The sequence below is a fragment of the Sciurus vulgaris genome (genome assembly GCF_902686455.1).
Source record: "Sciurus vulgaris genome assembly, chromosome: 4".
Lineage (NCBI taxonomy): Eukaryota > Metazoa > Chordata > Mammalia > Rodentia > Sciuridae > Sciurus > Sciurus vulgaris.
In genome coordinates, this window is record NC_136464.1 from 40,099,431 (window position 1) to 40,114,376 (window position 14,946).

The 14,946-nt window shown below is 39.7% G+C and overlaps 1 protein-coding gene and 1 long non-coding RNA gene across 5 annotated transcripts in view; one reads left to right on the plus strand and one right to left on the minus strand.

Annotated features, from left to right (window-relative positions):
• Window positions 1-14,946, plus strand: part of SLC16A12 (solute carrier family 16 member 12) — a 90,500-nt gene that overhangs the window by 28,488 nt on the left and 47,066 nt on the right. The window lies entirely within an intron of this gene.
• LOC306660140 overlaps window positions 1-14,946 on the minus strand; it is a 292,372-nt gene that overhangs the window by 7,494 nt on the left and 269,932 nt on the right. The window lies entirely within an intron of this gene.

Below are 14,946 nucleotides of genomic sequence, written 5' to 3' on the forward strand. Positions count from 1 at the left end.
GAGTTCATTACTACCTTTGTGAAAATAAGACATATCTACTTTATAATAATACAGTTTATTCTTTTCTTTTTTTCAGTTAACTGTATTTGATTATGTGCAGGCTCGGGGCAGGGGTTAGAAAGTATTTTCATTTTTAAGTGTTAGAGAGCTTGATGAACTAGGGGACAGATGGATAAGGAAAGTCACGTTACTTAAGAACTAACTTTCTTCTTTCTTTCTTTCTCTCTTTCTTTCTTTCTTTCTTTCTTTCTTTCTTTCTTTCTTTCTTTCTTTCTTTCTTTCTTTCTTTCTTTCTTTCTTTCTTTCTTTCTTTCTTTCTTTCTTTCTTTCTTTCTTTCTTTCTTTCTCAACTAATTGCACAAGATGGACTGCTCAAATCAATTACCCGTGAGTTCTTGTGGGAACATTTTTTTGTTCTTTGTTTTGTTTTGACATGATGATTCTGGCTGCCTACTTTGAAGGTCAAGGATTTGAAGTAGAAGAAAAGAGATTGTTGGAACTGCCTGCACTTGAGCTGTTAGGACCATGCTGGGTTTGTACACATACAGAACTGATTGGGGAGGTGAGATGACTAAATTGGGGGCCCTTAGTGATGGAAGGAGTTGAAGCTGAGAATAAATTGTGCATGGGGAGGCACAAAAGTAACTCTATCTCCTCATCTCTTTACATCTGAATAAGGTCACAGCTTCTTTCCCTCCACGTTTCTTCCTTGTGCTCAGATTTCTCACAGATTTCTCGAAGGAGCAGTGGTTGAGCCCTTTGAGTTCGGCTTTCTGTCACCTTCCTCGCTAGCTTCCAGTCTTCTGGCACAGTGGCTCATCTTCCTCCATATCCTCTTCTCAGGCTCCTGGTTCCTTCCCCTCACAGTAGCCCCAGCTAACCCAAGCCCTAGGGGACCAAATTTGGAAGGGTACAATTGCAGACTCCACCCACAGCCTCTTTCTTCCCTGTCTCTTCCCCATCTCATTGTGGAGTTGTCTTCCCCAATTCCAGTGGTTCCTAAATTTGTAACCACGGTTTTTCAGCTTTACGGTGGCACAACAGCCATACACATTCAGAAGAAACTGTAGTTTGGATTTTGAATTTTGATCTTTTCCTAGGCTAGCAACATTGGTTAGATACTCTTGTGATGCTGGGCTGCAGCGGCAAGCCACAGGTCTGAGTTGGTCACGTGATCACCAGGGACCAAGTCATGTTATCCAGTGTACTATGCTGCCTGTGTTCTGGGATATTGTGTTTTGTGGTTTTGTCTCCCATCGTGTCTGCAAAATGCCCGTGTGTGTGTGTACACATACGCACTTTATTATTTTGAGCACTTTGTGTTAGATGATTTTTGCCTAACTCTAGGCTAATATAAGTGTTCTGAGCATATTCAAGGTAGGCTAGGTTAAGTAGCTATGATGTTTATTAGGTGTAGTATAAATGCATTTGTTTGTGTGTGTGTTACTCTCCAGTGAACCCAGGGGTGCTTTACCACTGAGTTACATCCTCAGCTCTTTAAAATTATTATTATTATTATTGGTGGGGGGATGGAGTCTCACTAAGTTGCTGAGGCTGGTCTGGTACTTGTGATCCTCCTGCCTCAACCTCCTGAGTTGCTGGGATTACAGCCACGTGCAATTATGCCTGGAGAGATGCATTTTTGATTTATGGTCTTCCCTTCTTCCTTCCTTCCCTTATTTCTTTTTTTTCTTTTTTTTGGCGGTGCTAGGGATAGAACCCAGGGTCTTATGCTTGCAAGGCAAGCACTCTACCAACTGAGCTATCTCTCCAGCCCCTTCTTTTTCTTCTTGTTTTGTTGTTGTGCTGGAGATAGAACCTGTTGTCTTGTGCTTGCTAGGCTGGTGCTCTATCCCAACTCTGCAGTTTACACTTGCAACTTTTTGTTGAGTTTATCTACATATATGTTGATTCATGGAAAGCAGAGCATCTATATTGTGAGTGTGCACACCTGTTTTTACCCCGCTGGCTCAGGGTCTTTTTCAGGTCATTGCCTCTGACACGGACCCACTGTCTCTTAGTTTAGATACATCTAGAAACCCCCCATGTTCCATCCTTACTGAGCTTTCCCTTTTCTCTCTACCCCCACTGTGTGAAATCACTTCGAGGTTCCTGCTATGTGTCCCTACAGTGAAGGCAAAGAGCCATTCAGAGAGAGAGATTTGGCAAATGAATGGGATTTCGAAGGGACCTTTTATAATTCTGAGTGGGATTGGAAGAGCAACTGTGGATTAAATGGCATCACACTAATTGTGAGTTTTCTTTTTTTTCCAAAGTGAGTTGCCTTCTAATTTACCCATTTCCCCCACAAATAAAACATGGCTACATTTAAATAGTGATATTAATCAAGGACCTCCCACTTTAGTACTGTATATTTAACGCAAAAGGAAAATAAGGTAAAAAAGAAACGATAAAATTTCTTGTTACATGAGAAATCCATCTTTCTGATGTACTTGTAATTTAATAAGATTTGTTATATGCAAAGGGATTGTCACTTTATTTTCTTTAATGTCCATTATTTTTCATGATGTGGGGCTGCTTTTCAGAACATTTACCAAAGAGAGATGAACTAAGTGCCTGTCTGTTTTGACAAGGTACTTATCACCAAACAGGAACTATCTGATCCTGATCTCAGACTGTAGTTTTGCTAGTGAACAAAACACACATTTCCTGCCAGCTTTGATGATCATTGTTGCTCATCTTTTGAATCTTTGATGAAGAGATAGAGAAAACAGACTGCTAGCTTCTTTGGACAGATGGAGGCCTCGTTGATATGAAGTCAGGAAATTCCTGATCCTCTGCCAAGTTAATATTTATAAGAATCCTGTGGCCTCAGTCTGTGCAATAAAGATGATTTGGCAGCTGGAAACTTACATGCACACTCCTTATGGAAGGGCACTGACTTTAGCAATACCTGGCATACATGCAGGTAAGAGGATTGTTTATTTGCTTCTCTAATCCTAAGGGATCAAGGCACTTGACACATTTTTGATAGCTGTCCAGTGTGTGACTTTGAAATGCTGCAAACTTCTAGGCAAGTTGCTGAGTTCTGCTCAGGAGCATTACCCATTAGCTGGTGAGTGCAGGCAGGAATTTATTGTCAGTTATATCAGTATTTCTTTGGGCCTCACCTTTGCCTGAATTCCAGCATCAAGTGGTCACTGTGGTGTAGATCACCCTACATTCACCTGAGACCAGGGATTTAGGCTGTTGTGAACCTGGGATCTGTGAGCAGCCACCCTCTAGCTAACTTAAAAGCAACACAGTAGCTGGGTTGGGTGGCACAGGCCTGTAATGCCAGCTACTCTGGAGGCTGAGGCAGGAGTATCACAAGTTCAAGGCCAGTCTGGGCTATATAGTGAGACCCTGTCTCAAAATTAAAAAAATCAAAAGGGCTGGGAATGTAGGTCAGTGATAGAGCATTTACCTAACATGCATGAAGCCCTAAGTTCTGTCTCTAGCACTATAAAACAAACAAAAAACACAGTGAAACTCCAATTGTCTTCAATTCATTTCCAGTTTTAATAAACACTTACTGGGGCACTTTTATGTGTTAGGCATATTCTAGGTGCTGGGAATCCAACAGCAAATAAGATAGAAGTCCCTCCCTCATGGAGTTTACCCATTCATAGCAAATGAATGAGACAAATGTACTCTGAAGTAAATGAAAAAGACTAACTTAAAAGAGAGTTATTAAGAGATGGGGAGACAGAGTCGTCAAAAGTATTATGGTAGGGAAAGTGTATCTTAGAACAGACATGTAAAGTGAGACCTGAATGACTTGAAAGAGCAAGCTTGGTGAAGAAAGGGTAAAATGTTCCAAGCAGGTAAGAGTAAGTGCAAAGGCCCTGAGACAGAAGCAGGATTAGCATTTTCTGAGATCAGAAAGGTCTGGGAAGCTTGTCTCTTATGAGCAAGGGCAACTGTGGTAGCAGGTGATATTTGAAGATGTTAAGGGGGTTAAGTCCTTCCTGGAATTACAGGCCATATTGAAGTCAGGTGTTCTCAGGCCAATGTGGAAACAATTAGAGAGTTTTAGGCAGTGGAGTGATGTGGTCTGAGGAACAGATCTGCCTTCTATCCAACTTCACATTTGTAGTGCAATCTAAAAAGCCCTCCAAAAAGTACCACCATACTGCTGTAAGAATATTAATGAAGGTGTTCGTCTACCTCACGCAGGTCTTCATTGAGGAGTTGAGAAGGTAATGCAGTGGTTAAGAGTTACTCTGTCTGAATTCCAGTGTCAGATGGAATTTGTAGGGATCCTGACCCAGCCCTCCAGGCAGGGTTTAAACATCTGTGTGACCTTGAGTGAGCCGGTGACTTCTGGCCTCTGTTTTCCAACTAAAAAATAATACGCGTTTGAATCACTAATGTTGGAGGCTTTTGGGCTTTTCCAGTTTGGGTTTTTCCAAGGGATGCCCTGAGCAAACATTCTCATACATGATCTCTGGTGTATTGGCATGTGCATTTCTGTTGCCATAGACTTAGAAGGGGTCATGCGGAATTCCTATCTTCAATTATTTTATATACAAAGCAGTTCTCCAAGATAATTATATCAAGTTTCACTTCTGCCAATAGTGTCTGAGTTTCCTGTTCCACATTCTTGCCAACACTCTGTATTGCCAATCTTTAATTTTTTAAATCAATCTAATATGTGTATAGTGATCTTTCATTGTGAGTGTATGTATTTAATTAGTAGACTGTTAGAGCAGTTTTAAGTTTACAGAAATATTAAACAGAAAATGCAGAGTTCCCACATACTCTCTCTCTCGGGCCCCTCATTTTCTCCAACATCTTGCATTGGTGTGATACACTGGTTACAATTGATGAACTAAAAATGATACATTATAATGAACTACACCCATAGTTGGGATGCATACTTCTGATGCTTTTTGTTTATATTTCTCAGATTACAAATGAAGTTGAACATATTTTCATAAATTAATTGAATATAATATAATGGGTTTTCATATTGATTATTCTTGATAGGAACCCTTTGTTGGTAATGTATGTTGCAAATATATTCTTCCTTTCTTGGTCTTATCTTTTTATTATTTTCATAATGTCTTTTGATGGACACAGTTATCAATTTTAATGTAGTCAAATGTAGCAGTGCTTCCTTTATAGCTGGAGCTTTTTGAGCCCCATTTTAGGATTCTTTTCCTGCCTCCAAATCATGAAGATACGGTAGTCCCCTTATCTGCAGGGGACACTTCCAAGACCCCAGTGGATGCCTGAAACTGGATAGTACTGAAACTTACAAATACTGGTTTTTCCTATATATACATATTCAGGATAAAGTTTAATTTATAAGTTAGGCATAGTAAGAGATTAACAATAACAACTAATAACAAAATAGAATAATTATAACATTATACTTCAATAAAAGTTATGTGAATGTGGTCTTTCTTTCTCTCAGTTGCCATGAGCCAGGTGGCACAGACAGCCTGGATAGAGGGCTGACTCATGTCCTGAAGTGGGGACAGAGAAAGTCAGCATGAAGTTTCATCATGCTACTCAAAATGGAAATTTTAAACTTGAGAATTGCTTATTTTGGGGATTTTCCATTAATATTTTTGGACCATGGTTGATGTGGGTAACCAAACTGGCAAAACCAAAACAAGATCATGGGCAAGGGGAGACTGCTGAATTACCTTTTTAAAGCTTATTTTGCCTTACTTATTGGGTTGTATAATAAGCCTGAAATCAACTTTTGACAATTTGTGAATGGTGTGAGATTGAGGGCTGTGGGTTTTTACATTAATTTTATTGGGCACGCAGATGTGGGATATAGTTTTATAGCATTTTCCCATTATTTATTTCACCTTGTTATTTCCTCCTATTAATTGAATGTTGGCTCTCCCAAACTAAATCATAAACTTTCTTATTCTTTTTAATATTCTACATCTTTGTGTTCTTATTTATTTTATGGGATAGTTCTTTGACCTTATCTTCGAATCCTTTGATTACACTTCAGATTTTCATTATTATATTTTTAATTTCAAGGGTTCTTTTTTGGTTCCCAAAATGTTTCTTTCTTTATAGCTTTCTGTTCTTGTTTCACTTATGCATTATCTTTTCCTTTTCTCTTTGAAGATATTAACTGTAGGTTTCATTTTTCTTTAATTTTTCTTTCCAGACCTTATCTGTCCTCTCATGCCCTGGATTGTCATTGTTTCCTCCGAGTTGGTTTTTTTCCTTCCTGAATCTTCTATCCCATTTTATTAGAATAAGTAATAATTATGTGGTGATCTTTGGTCGTCCATTAGTCTCAGAATGAGACACTAAAGAGCTGTTTAGAAGGGAGGGCTTGTGAGTTGGCAAGTTTCATTGTAGAGCTGGCGGCCCTCAAGACAGCTGGCGGGTGTGGTTCCTGAGTGACACTCCCAAGCCTTAGTACCTTTTTTCTTAGCCTAGTCAGTTTTTCCAAAGAATTTTTTTTTTTTTTTTTTTTTTTGTCTAGAAACCAGGGGACTGGTTGCTAGTGTAATTGGAGACAAATGGGGCCAGGAATATTGGACAGGGCATCTCATCCTGTGGTATGATAATGCACCTGTCCTGATATGGTGCTTCACCTTTCCCCACCTGCCCCACCTGTATCTCCAAACACAGTATGTAGCATTTTCACAGAGTAAATACAGCATTAGCTTTCTTTCCAAAGGAGAGCCTGATTGTCCAAGGGAGCAGGAGCTTTTAAACACCATCAACTTTATTTTTAACTTATCCCATTCTTACTGTCTGCAGAAGTCCTTTGTTCCTCCAATCCTGGGTCTTTGGGCGCCTCTGCAAGATTACTTACTTCTAACTTTCTCTGCTGGATTAGGTTTCAGTCTTCTGTGTTTTGCTAAGTCAGATACCATCTGTTCATTCACTTCCCAGCTTGCAAAATTTGGTTGATATCTTTTGTCTACTGTCAACTTCTCTCCTGTTTTATCCTTGCGGCTTACTTCCTTTTTATTCCTTTAGTATCATGGCATTTTAGGAGAGTGCAGAAATAAAGATGTGTGTTCAATCTGCTATATTAAATTGGAAGCTGAATGTATCACAAGGTATCTAACGAATTCCCTGCTAATAGAGAATTATGCCAATGTTTTGCAGTTACAAATGATGCTGATGCAGTCTTGTACAAACATATCTGAACATCTGGGGGAGTGTTACTATCAAATTCCTAAATGTAGAAGCATCGAGCCAGAAGTTAAGTACATTTAAAAGTTGTGGTGGATACTATCAAATGTCACTCAAAAACTTGAACCAATTAATGCTCTTATTAACAGTGTGTGTGAGATAGAACACATGTTTTTATTAATGAATTAGCTACATGTCCTTGGTGATGCTGGGCAATAGATTTCTTTGCTTGATTTAAAACACTTTCTCTATTTTGTAATCTTTATAGGATTTTGTATTAGATAACTGAAAAATTTGATATTAAGAGTTTGATATTAAGAGTTTACAGTTCTTCAAAAAAAAAAAGCAGTGTGCAAGTGATTAAATTAGTTCGTCAACAAAAATAGAGCCAATACAATTACTTGGGTTTTCTTTATTTTTGCTGTGTTCTTCTGACTAAAAGTCCTCCAATTATAGGTTGCTTTCAATCCCAAGTTTTGCCAGAACTTTTAACACTCGAGGAGTTGATGATTTTGTTATGGTCTACCCTGACAAGATTACTTTGGGGGAACCCTTTGTCTGCTTCACAGCACAAACTTCTGATCACCAGGCTTCTGACGTGTGTACTGGCCCATCTGATTAGTTGAGTGTTTGTATAAAAAGGGATAACAATGCATTTGTTTAGACCTGTGAAACATTGGTAGTGTAACTGTGTGGAATGGAAAGTCAGCTGAGCAATGGGCAAAGCCAGGGACTGGGAGTTTGACAGTTCAGAGTCTGCATTCTGGCTCAGCCACATATTACTGCTGATCTTGGACAATCACAAAAGCTCTGAGCCATATTTATAAGACAAAAATAACAATGTCATTATAAATTAGTCAGTACTTCAAAGTGCAAGGGACAGAAATCAAACTCAGGATGACAAAAAGCAAAAAACTACTTCATTTATTCACTTAAAGAGAACCTCAAGGACAGGATTTAGATAGAACAGAGTCCAGATGCTTAAACAATTGTATTTCTCTGCTTCTCACTCTTATTCTTTCCTGGGTTGGCTTAATGAAGACAGAAATGGTCGCCAGCAGATCTGGGCTTGCATTCTGTGTCCTGGGAACCCCATATGCAAAGAAGGCACTTCTTCCCAGTGTTTCCCCAAATGCCCCAGGACTGAGTCTGATTGGGCCAGCCAGGTTCATAACAATCTGAAAGTGTAACTGTGTCTCTAATTAGTCAGGCCTCTCCAGGAACATGTAGATTCAAGGCACATGAACAAGAATGAGTAAATTCCCAAAGAAAAACTGAGATGCTGTTGCTTAAAGAAAAGAGGATGGATGCTGGTCAGATAAAAGCAGGAAATGACTTATTAACCTTCTCTGCGGTGTTCACTGACTATCCTGAGGCTTAAATATGGTCGTATTTGTGAATATAAACTTCATGGTTCTATACAACAAATGGAAGTTGTCCTTTTTATTTTATGGATATTCGCTTATGACTTAGTAATACAAACTTAACCAAGTAAATTATTTACGGTTAATTTTTGCAAATTCTTTTGATCATGAACAGGTCATCCCCATTCTTTTTCTTAAGATTGCTCTGTGTCAACCTGCGAAAAAGAGGACAATTTCAAGGAAGGACCAATAATATCTTTTAGTGGATAATTTATATATATATTTCTCAAGATCATTATAGAGACTTATTTAAAATGCCTTGGCCAATGAAGTCATCATGGTAGATTATTATACTTGATATGCAATTGTGATGGTCAATTAAGATAAGCGCAGCTTTAGAACCTTGAAATTGATCTTTTGTTTGTTTGTAAATATGACACCACAAACAAAAGAAACCAAAAGGGAACGCAGGCATTATGTCAGCCTCAAGGTGTGATAACATCTTCCAAATAGTCCCTCCTTTTCTTGGTAACATTTTTTGACATCATCCATGAATCAGTCTAAACTTTTCCTGAGTATATTTATGCTTAAATTGATATTGCTTCTGGAGATGAGTTCTGTAACTGTTTAATACCTTTTTTTTTTTTTTTCCTGTACTGAGGATTGAACACAGAGCCTTGCACATAATAGGCAAGTGCTTTACCCCTGAGCTACATCCCTAGCCCTAATAGATTCTATGTATATTTTGACTCCCTTCTATGTATGTTATATGGTGAAAAACTTCATTTGCAGAGGGTCATAAAACTGCAACTTTATTTTTCATCTATTAATTTCCTCTTAAGATTTATTCAGTGGGGATTGCCTTCCCCTATCTCTGAATGAAAACTTAGATGGGTGCCAGGGCTTTCTGCTCAGACAACTGTACAGTGACAGTTCTGTGGTTACTTCAAGTCACAAACACAGTCTTGATTTAGATATTAGGCTATCTCAACCATGCAAATAATGAAAACTTAGAATTTAATGTCAACTCTTTGCTTCTTCCCTAAACAGGACCACTGTGAAGTTGGCTGTTTGTAGTGGGAGAGGGAGACCTGATCTTTCTCTCTTTTCTAGCTTGCTGAAATGTTTTTTTTAAAAAACTCTTCTAGGACTGGGGGGGTAGTGCATTCCTGTAATTCCAGCAGCTTGGAAAACTGAGACAGGAGGATTACAAATTCAAAGCCAGCTTAGCAACTTAGTGAGACCCTGTCTCAAAATAAAAAAAGAGAAAGGACTGGGAATGTGGCTCAGTGATTAAGGACCCCTGTGTTCAAACCCCAGGACCCCCTAAAAAAACTTCCTATAGGGCTTGGTTCAGTAGGAGCCAGGATTGTGGGTATGGGACATACTCTTACTGGGTATGGATGCATGTTGACTTTTTTTTTTTAAGTGGGTGATTTCTTTCTTTTTCCCTTCCTTGGGCTTCCCTGCTTGTCCAGTAATGCATCTCTTTGGGCTGATGGTAACCCCCTCAGCTCCTTATTGCCTTCCTTATTACCATCTTATTACCCTTGTGGTTATAACCCTCCCTGTTATAAAACATCCCCCTTCAGGACGCTCTCTTGTGCAGGACTATAATGGCTCCGGGTAGCTCTTTCCCCAGCAAGGTCTGCAACTGGTCCTTGGGAAACCTCCGTGCATCCTTTAAATGACGTTGTGGGGCAGGGAGTCATGTGATATAATAAGACTTCCATAACTGGTCTTTGTCACCTGAAACCCTTGGAATCTCCTAAGTACTAAGAGTGATAGGAGCATCTTTTGCTGTAATAAGGAGATGTATATCCAAGTGATAGTATCTCCTTACATGTAGCATCCTAAAAATTTTTTCAGGTCAAGCTATCATTCATTGTTCACAATACTTTTGAGCCTCATTTTTAAAAAACAACTTTAAATCTTTAGCATATGCTTTTGATTGTCTTCAGCAGTGGGTTGATTGCTGAGAAAGTGCATATGATTTGGGGGAACATCAAAAATTACTGGAAACCAAATCTGATGTGTGATATTGATGATCAAATTGGGCAGGGCTGTTGTGGTCAAAATAGTATGTTTATAAAATGGTGGGCTTGATTTTCTTATTTAGATCCTTTGAAAACAATACCGAGGATAATCCCAAAAGTAATGCCATTAAAACATGCCTACACTGGTAATGTCACTAAAGCCAGCCACATTTCTAGAGGGGACTACTTAAAAGCAGCACATATAAAAAGGGCAAATGCTATAAGTGACTGCTCTTTCTTTCCTCAGAAAGGCCCCTTCCTGAGACTGCACAGTGGCTAGTGCTGGTACTCCACCCTGACCCGGTCACTTTCCAGATACATCAGATTTCCTTTTGACTCTTGTCACACCAGACTTCAACTTACCATGATAACTGTGCAGAAAAACCTCAACCAGATTTCAGGATTTCAGTGTGAAGCTTATATCTCACTTCACCATGAGGTCTCTGCATCCTAGGCCATATTCTTCTTCCCAACCTCTTTTACAAGAGGAGTCCCCCAAATTGCTCTCAGAGGAGCGTCCGCAGGTTTCAAAGGCATCATTTCGTAGGAACTGTCTCCATGGTTAGTTTGTTGCTGCTGCTCCTATTAACATAGGCATTGGCATCAGCAAGCCCCAACATATTAAAACTAACTTATTTAAAATCTCTCGAGCTTCTCCCACAACCCATCAATTTGAAGGTGAGGGGCGTGATTCCCAGCTCTTCGTTAGCACTCCTACAGGTGCAGAATTAATTCAGAAAGGAAAGGGATGCTCTGTGACGGGAGGTTGTGGTTCCTTGCTGCTGAACTGCTGAAAAACTGATCCTCAGGTTCTCTTCTCCCAATAGTGTGTGTGACTCTGAGCACTGGCCACACATAGGTGCTCAAAAGTCACAGTTGCTGTCATGATGATGTTGAATTAAAACACTGAGTTGTTTTTTTTTTTTTTTTTTTTTTTTTTTAACCACATCATTCCAGGTATTTCCTTTAAAATCCCAGTTATTCAGTTAGATGTTATTTTGCCTGAGAAGTCTTGTTACTTTGTCCCAGGATGATCTCGCCCATCCAAAGGAATCTGACCCTTTGTATAGACTCTACAGAGCCCAGGGCTTCCTTCCCAGTCAGTTTCGAAAAGGATTCTTGGTGACCGGTTCCCAACCTTTTGAAGCACTGCCCCTTAGTAGTGAGGGGTCTGTGTTCCATCCTGTAGTTTTAGATTACATCCTTGAGTGTCTTTTAATCTGCAAGACCCAATTCAGTACCAGTAAACCACATGTCTCTCTTATTTACTGTGTCCTCATTTTTGAAGTACTAACTACAAATATAATTTTTTTTCCTCAAAGAGTTAAAGTTATCTTTATTAGGAAACAAAGGAGAGAAAAAGAGAAATAAGGAATCCAGAAGGCCCCTATTTCTATACTATTCATTTCAGGTCTCTCTTTGTTTTTAGATTTGTTCTATCCCATGCCATAGTCACATAATTTACTCATGCATTCCACTTGCTAATTTTTTTCCTTTTTATTTTGTATTACATAGCATGCATGCTACCTAATACTCTGCATAGCCTTCTCACAGGGGTAGATGACCATAAATGAGTTAGTGTTTCATCAATCATGAAAATGCTTCTTTAAGCAATATTCTCCAAACTCTTTGACAAGTAGTAATAATCAACTCCAGCAATGCACTTTCCATCAAACTCTAACAATATGGATAATGGGACCCTTTTTTCCCTGACTCCACTGGGGAACCTGTGCACGTATGCAGTGCTACTCTGGGGTGAGCAAGCAGATTAGTGATTCCAGAGAGAATCAGGAACCACATCTTGGCAAGGTTACATAGATCAAAACCTGTCTCTAGGTGCTTTACAGGTGACGAACTTCATCTTAACTCTAAATTTAATGATGTTTTATGAATCCCGAGTCTCCTTCCCTGATTGAGGGTAAGGGAGGAGTCCATTTCTCAGTCTTTGTGGGTCCTTCCTTCTTCCCTCCCTCCTCTTTCCTTGTTCTCTGACTCCTCCTTCCCTCCCTTCCTTCCATCCTATCTTCCTTTCTTCTCTTCTTTTAAATAAGAAAATAAGTAACCCATTAGTCCTAAAGTCTCTCCAGGAACCTGGGGCAGGAAGAGCCAGTAGACTCCATATAGAATACTTAGCAATACCCCAGTCCTCTGCCTGCTAGATGCCAACAACATACCCCAATTATGACAGCCAAAAACGTCTCTAGACTTTACCAAATGTTCCCTCCAGAGCCAAATTGTCCCCAGTTGGGAACCACTGGGGCATACGAAATTGTTTCCTTGTTCTGTTCTTGGTTCTTCTGCCTACACAGCAGAAACTGGCTCCCCAGAACCTGCCAACACCAGCCCCACTCTGTTGATCCATTTCCCAATGCCCAGCTCCAAAGATTTAGAATCAGGATTTGATTCAGCCTTTGGATTGGTTCTTTGGAATGAGGTGTGGACTCCTGGTCCAATTAGCAGAGCTGGGGAGGTGTAGGTCTTGTACAAATATGGCGAGGGATTTCTCCACCAAGGCTAGAATCATCCTCTGGAGTTGAATTTTCTGTGTAGCTCAGTTTGCTCTCCATTAACCACTTAATAGTTCCAATTTATATGAGAAAATTCTTAAAATATTTAAAAAGCATTGGCTTTTTAAACATATTGTAAGTAAATGAAGCATGTGTAATTGAGGAGATGGTACAGAGCAGTTGGTTGAAAACATATGCTTTGGAGACAAACTATCTGGGTTCACTTTCACTGTACCATGTGCCAGCTGTGACTTATATAGATTACTTGATCTTTCTTTGTCCTGGTTTTCTCATCTACAAAATGGCAGTAACAATATCACTCAAAAAATGTGCCAGGCATTGCTTTAAGTGGGTTAATTACATTGCATAATTCTCATAACTGTGAGTTGAAAGTTTTTCCAGAAGTCCTTAGGACCAGTTTTTTGAAATGGTACACAGAGCAGGATTTGTAATCCTCCAGCGGGATCTCAGGGAATGTCCTGTAATCAAGCACCGATGACTCTATCACAAGACCTAAGAATATTCCACAAGGAGAGATGCCTACAAACTCTAAATAGGAAAGATCTTGCCACCAAATAAGTGCACTGCTAATATTTGGAAAAAATTTTTTTCAGAACTTTTTTGAATTGTACATTTGCATATTCATCTTCATCTTATGGGTCAGGAAAATGGGTTCAGGGAAACTGAGTCTATTGACCAAGATTATACCAGGACAGAAGCTGAGAGTTGAATGCAGTCATTTTGATGTCAAAAGGACTGCTCTTGGCCACAGTGTTACAATTCTTCCTTCTTCAGAGGGTCCTTGTGAGGACTGAATGGTGTACAAATCTTGCAGAGCAGGGTGGGAACATAGTGAGTGCTATTTAAACTTTAATGATTGTAATTTTCTACATTATAAGAGGTCATCATGGTTTATTATCATAGCATTTGATGGTGTAGTGATGTATTTGGTTCATTAAGGCAGGGATTCCCAATCTCTCTTGGGGAAGCACCCTCAAAAATCTTCTAAACCACACGAGAGTTAATCTTGTGGCTGTGACTGGCCCTGGCAACTGGGCTATAGCCTCCAGGGATTCTGCCCAACTGCCCACGAGCTGAGCGGGTGTGTCATGGACTGAATGTCTGTTTCATCCCCCCTCGCAGTTCAAAGGTGGAAGCCCTAACGGCCAAAGGGACTATATTTGGGGATAGGGTCTCTGAGGAAATAAGTAAGGTTAAACATTAAGGGTCATAAGTAAATTAAGAGTCATAGGTGTTGTCCCTAATTGGGTTAGCATCCTCATGTCTTTGTTTACTGTTGTTAATAACACAATGTTGCAGACTGGGTATATTATAAAGAAAAAAAGTTCATTTTGGCTTATGGTTCTGGTCCAAGGTGGAGGAGTCACATCTGATGACTGCCTTGCAGGCAGAGTCCTCAGGTGGAGACAAGGAGTTTGAGAAAGATCTAGTCAAACTGGTTTTTATAGCAAACACACTTTAGAGATTAAACCCATTCATCCAATGAATGAATTAATCCATTCCTGAAGGCAGAGTCCTAATCACCCCTTAAAGGTCCCAACTGGTCCCACCTCTTAATACCTTACAATGGGGATTAAATTTCAACATGAGTTTCAAAGAAGAGAAACCATATTCAAACCATAGCACCTTATAAAGAGAGACACCAGAGAACCTCAGCTTTATCTCTGTCTCCCATGCATGCTCACTAAGGAAGGCCTTGTGAGCACCCAGCAAGCAGGTGGCCATCTCCAAGCCAGGAAGAGAGCTCTCACCAGAAACTGAATGTACTGGAACCTTAATCATGGACATCTAGCCTCCAGAACTGTGAGAACATAAGTTTCTGTTGTTTTGGCCATCCAGTGTGTGGTATTTTGTTACAGCAGCCTGGGGGACTAATGCAGCTTCACATCA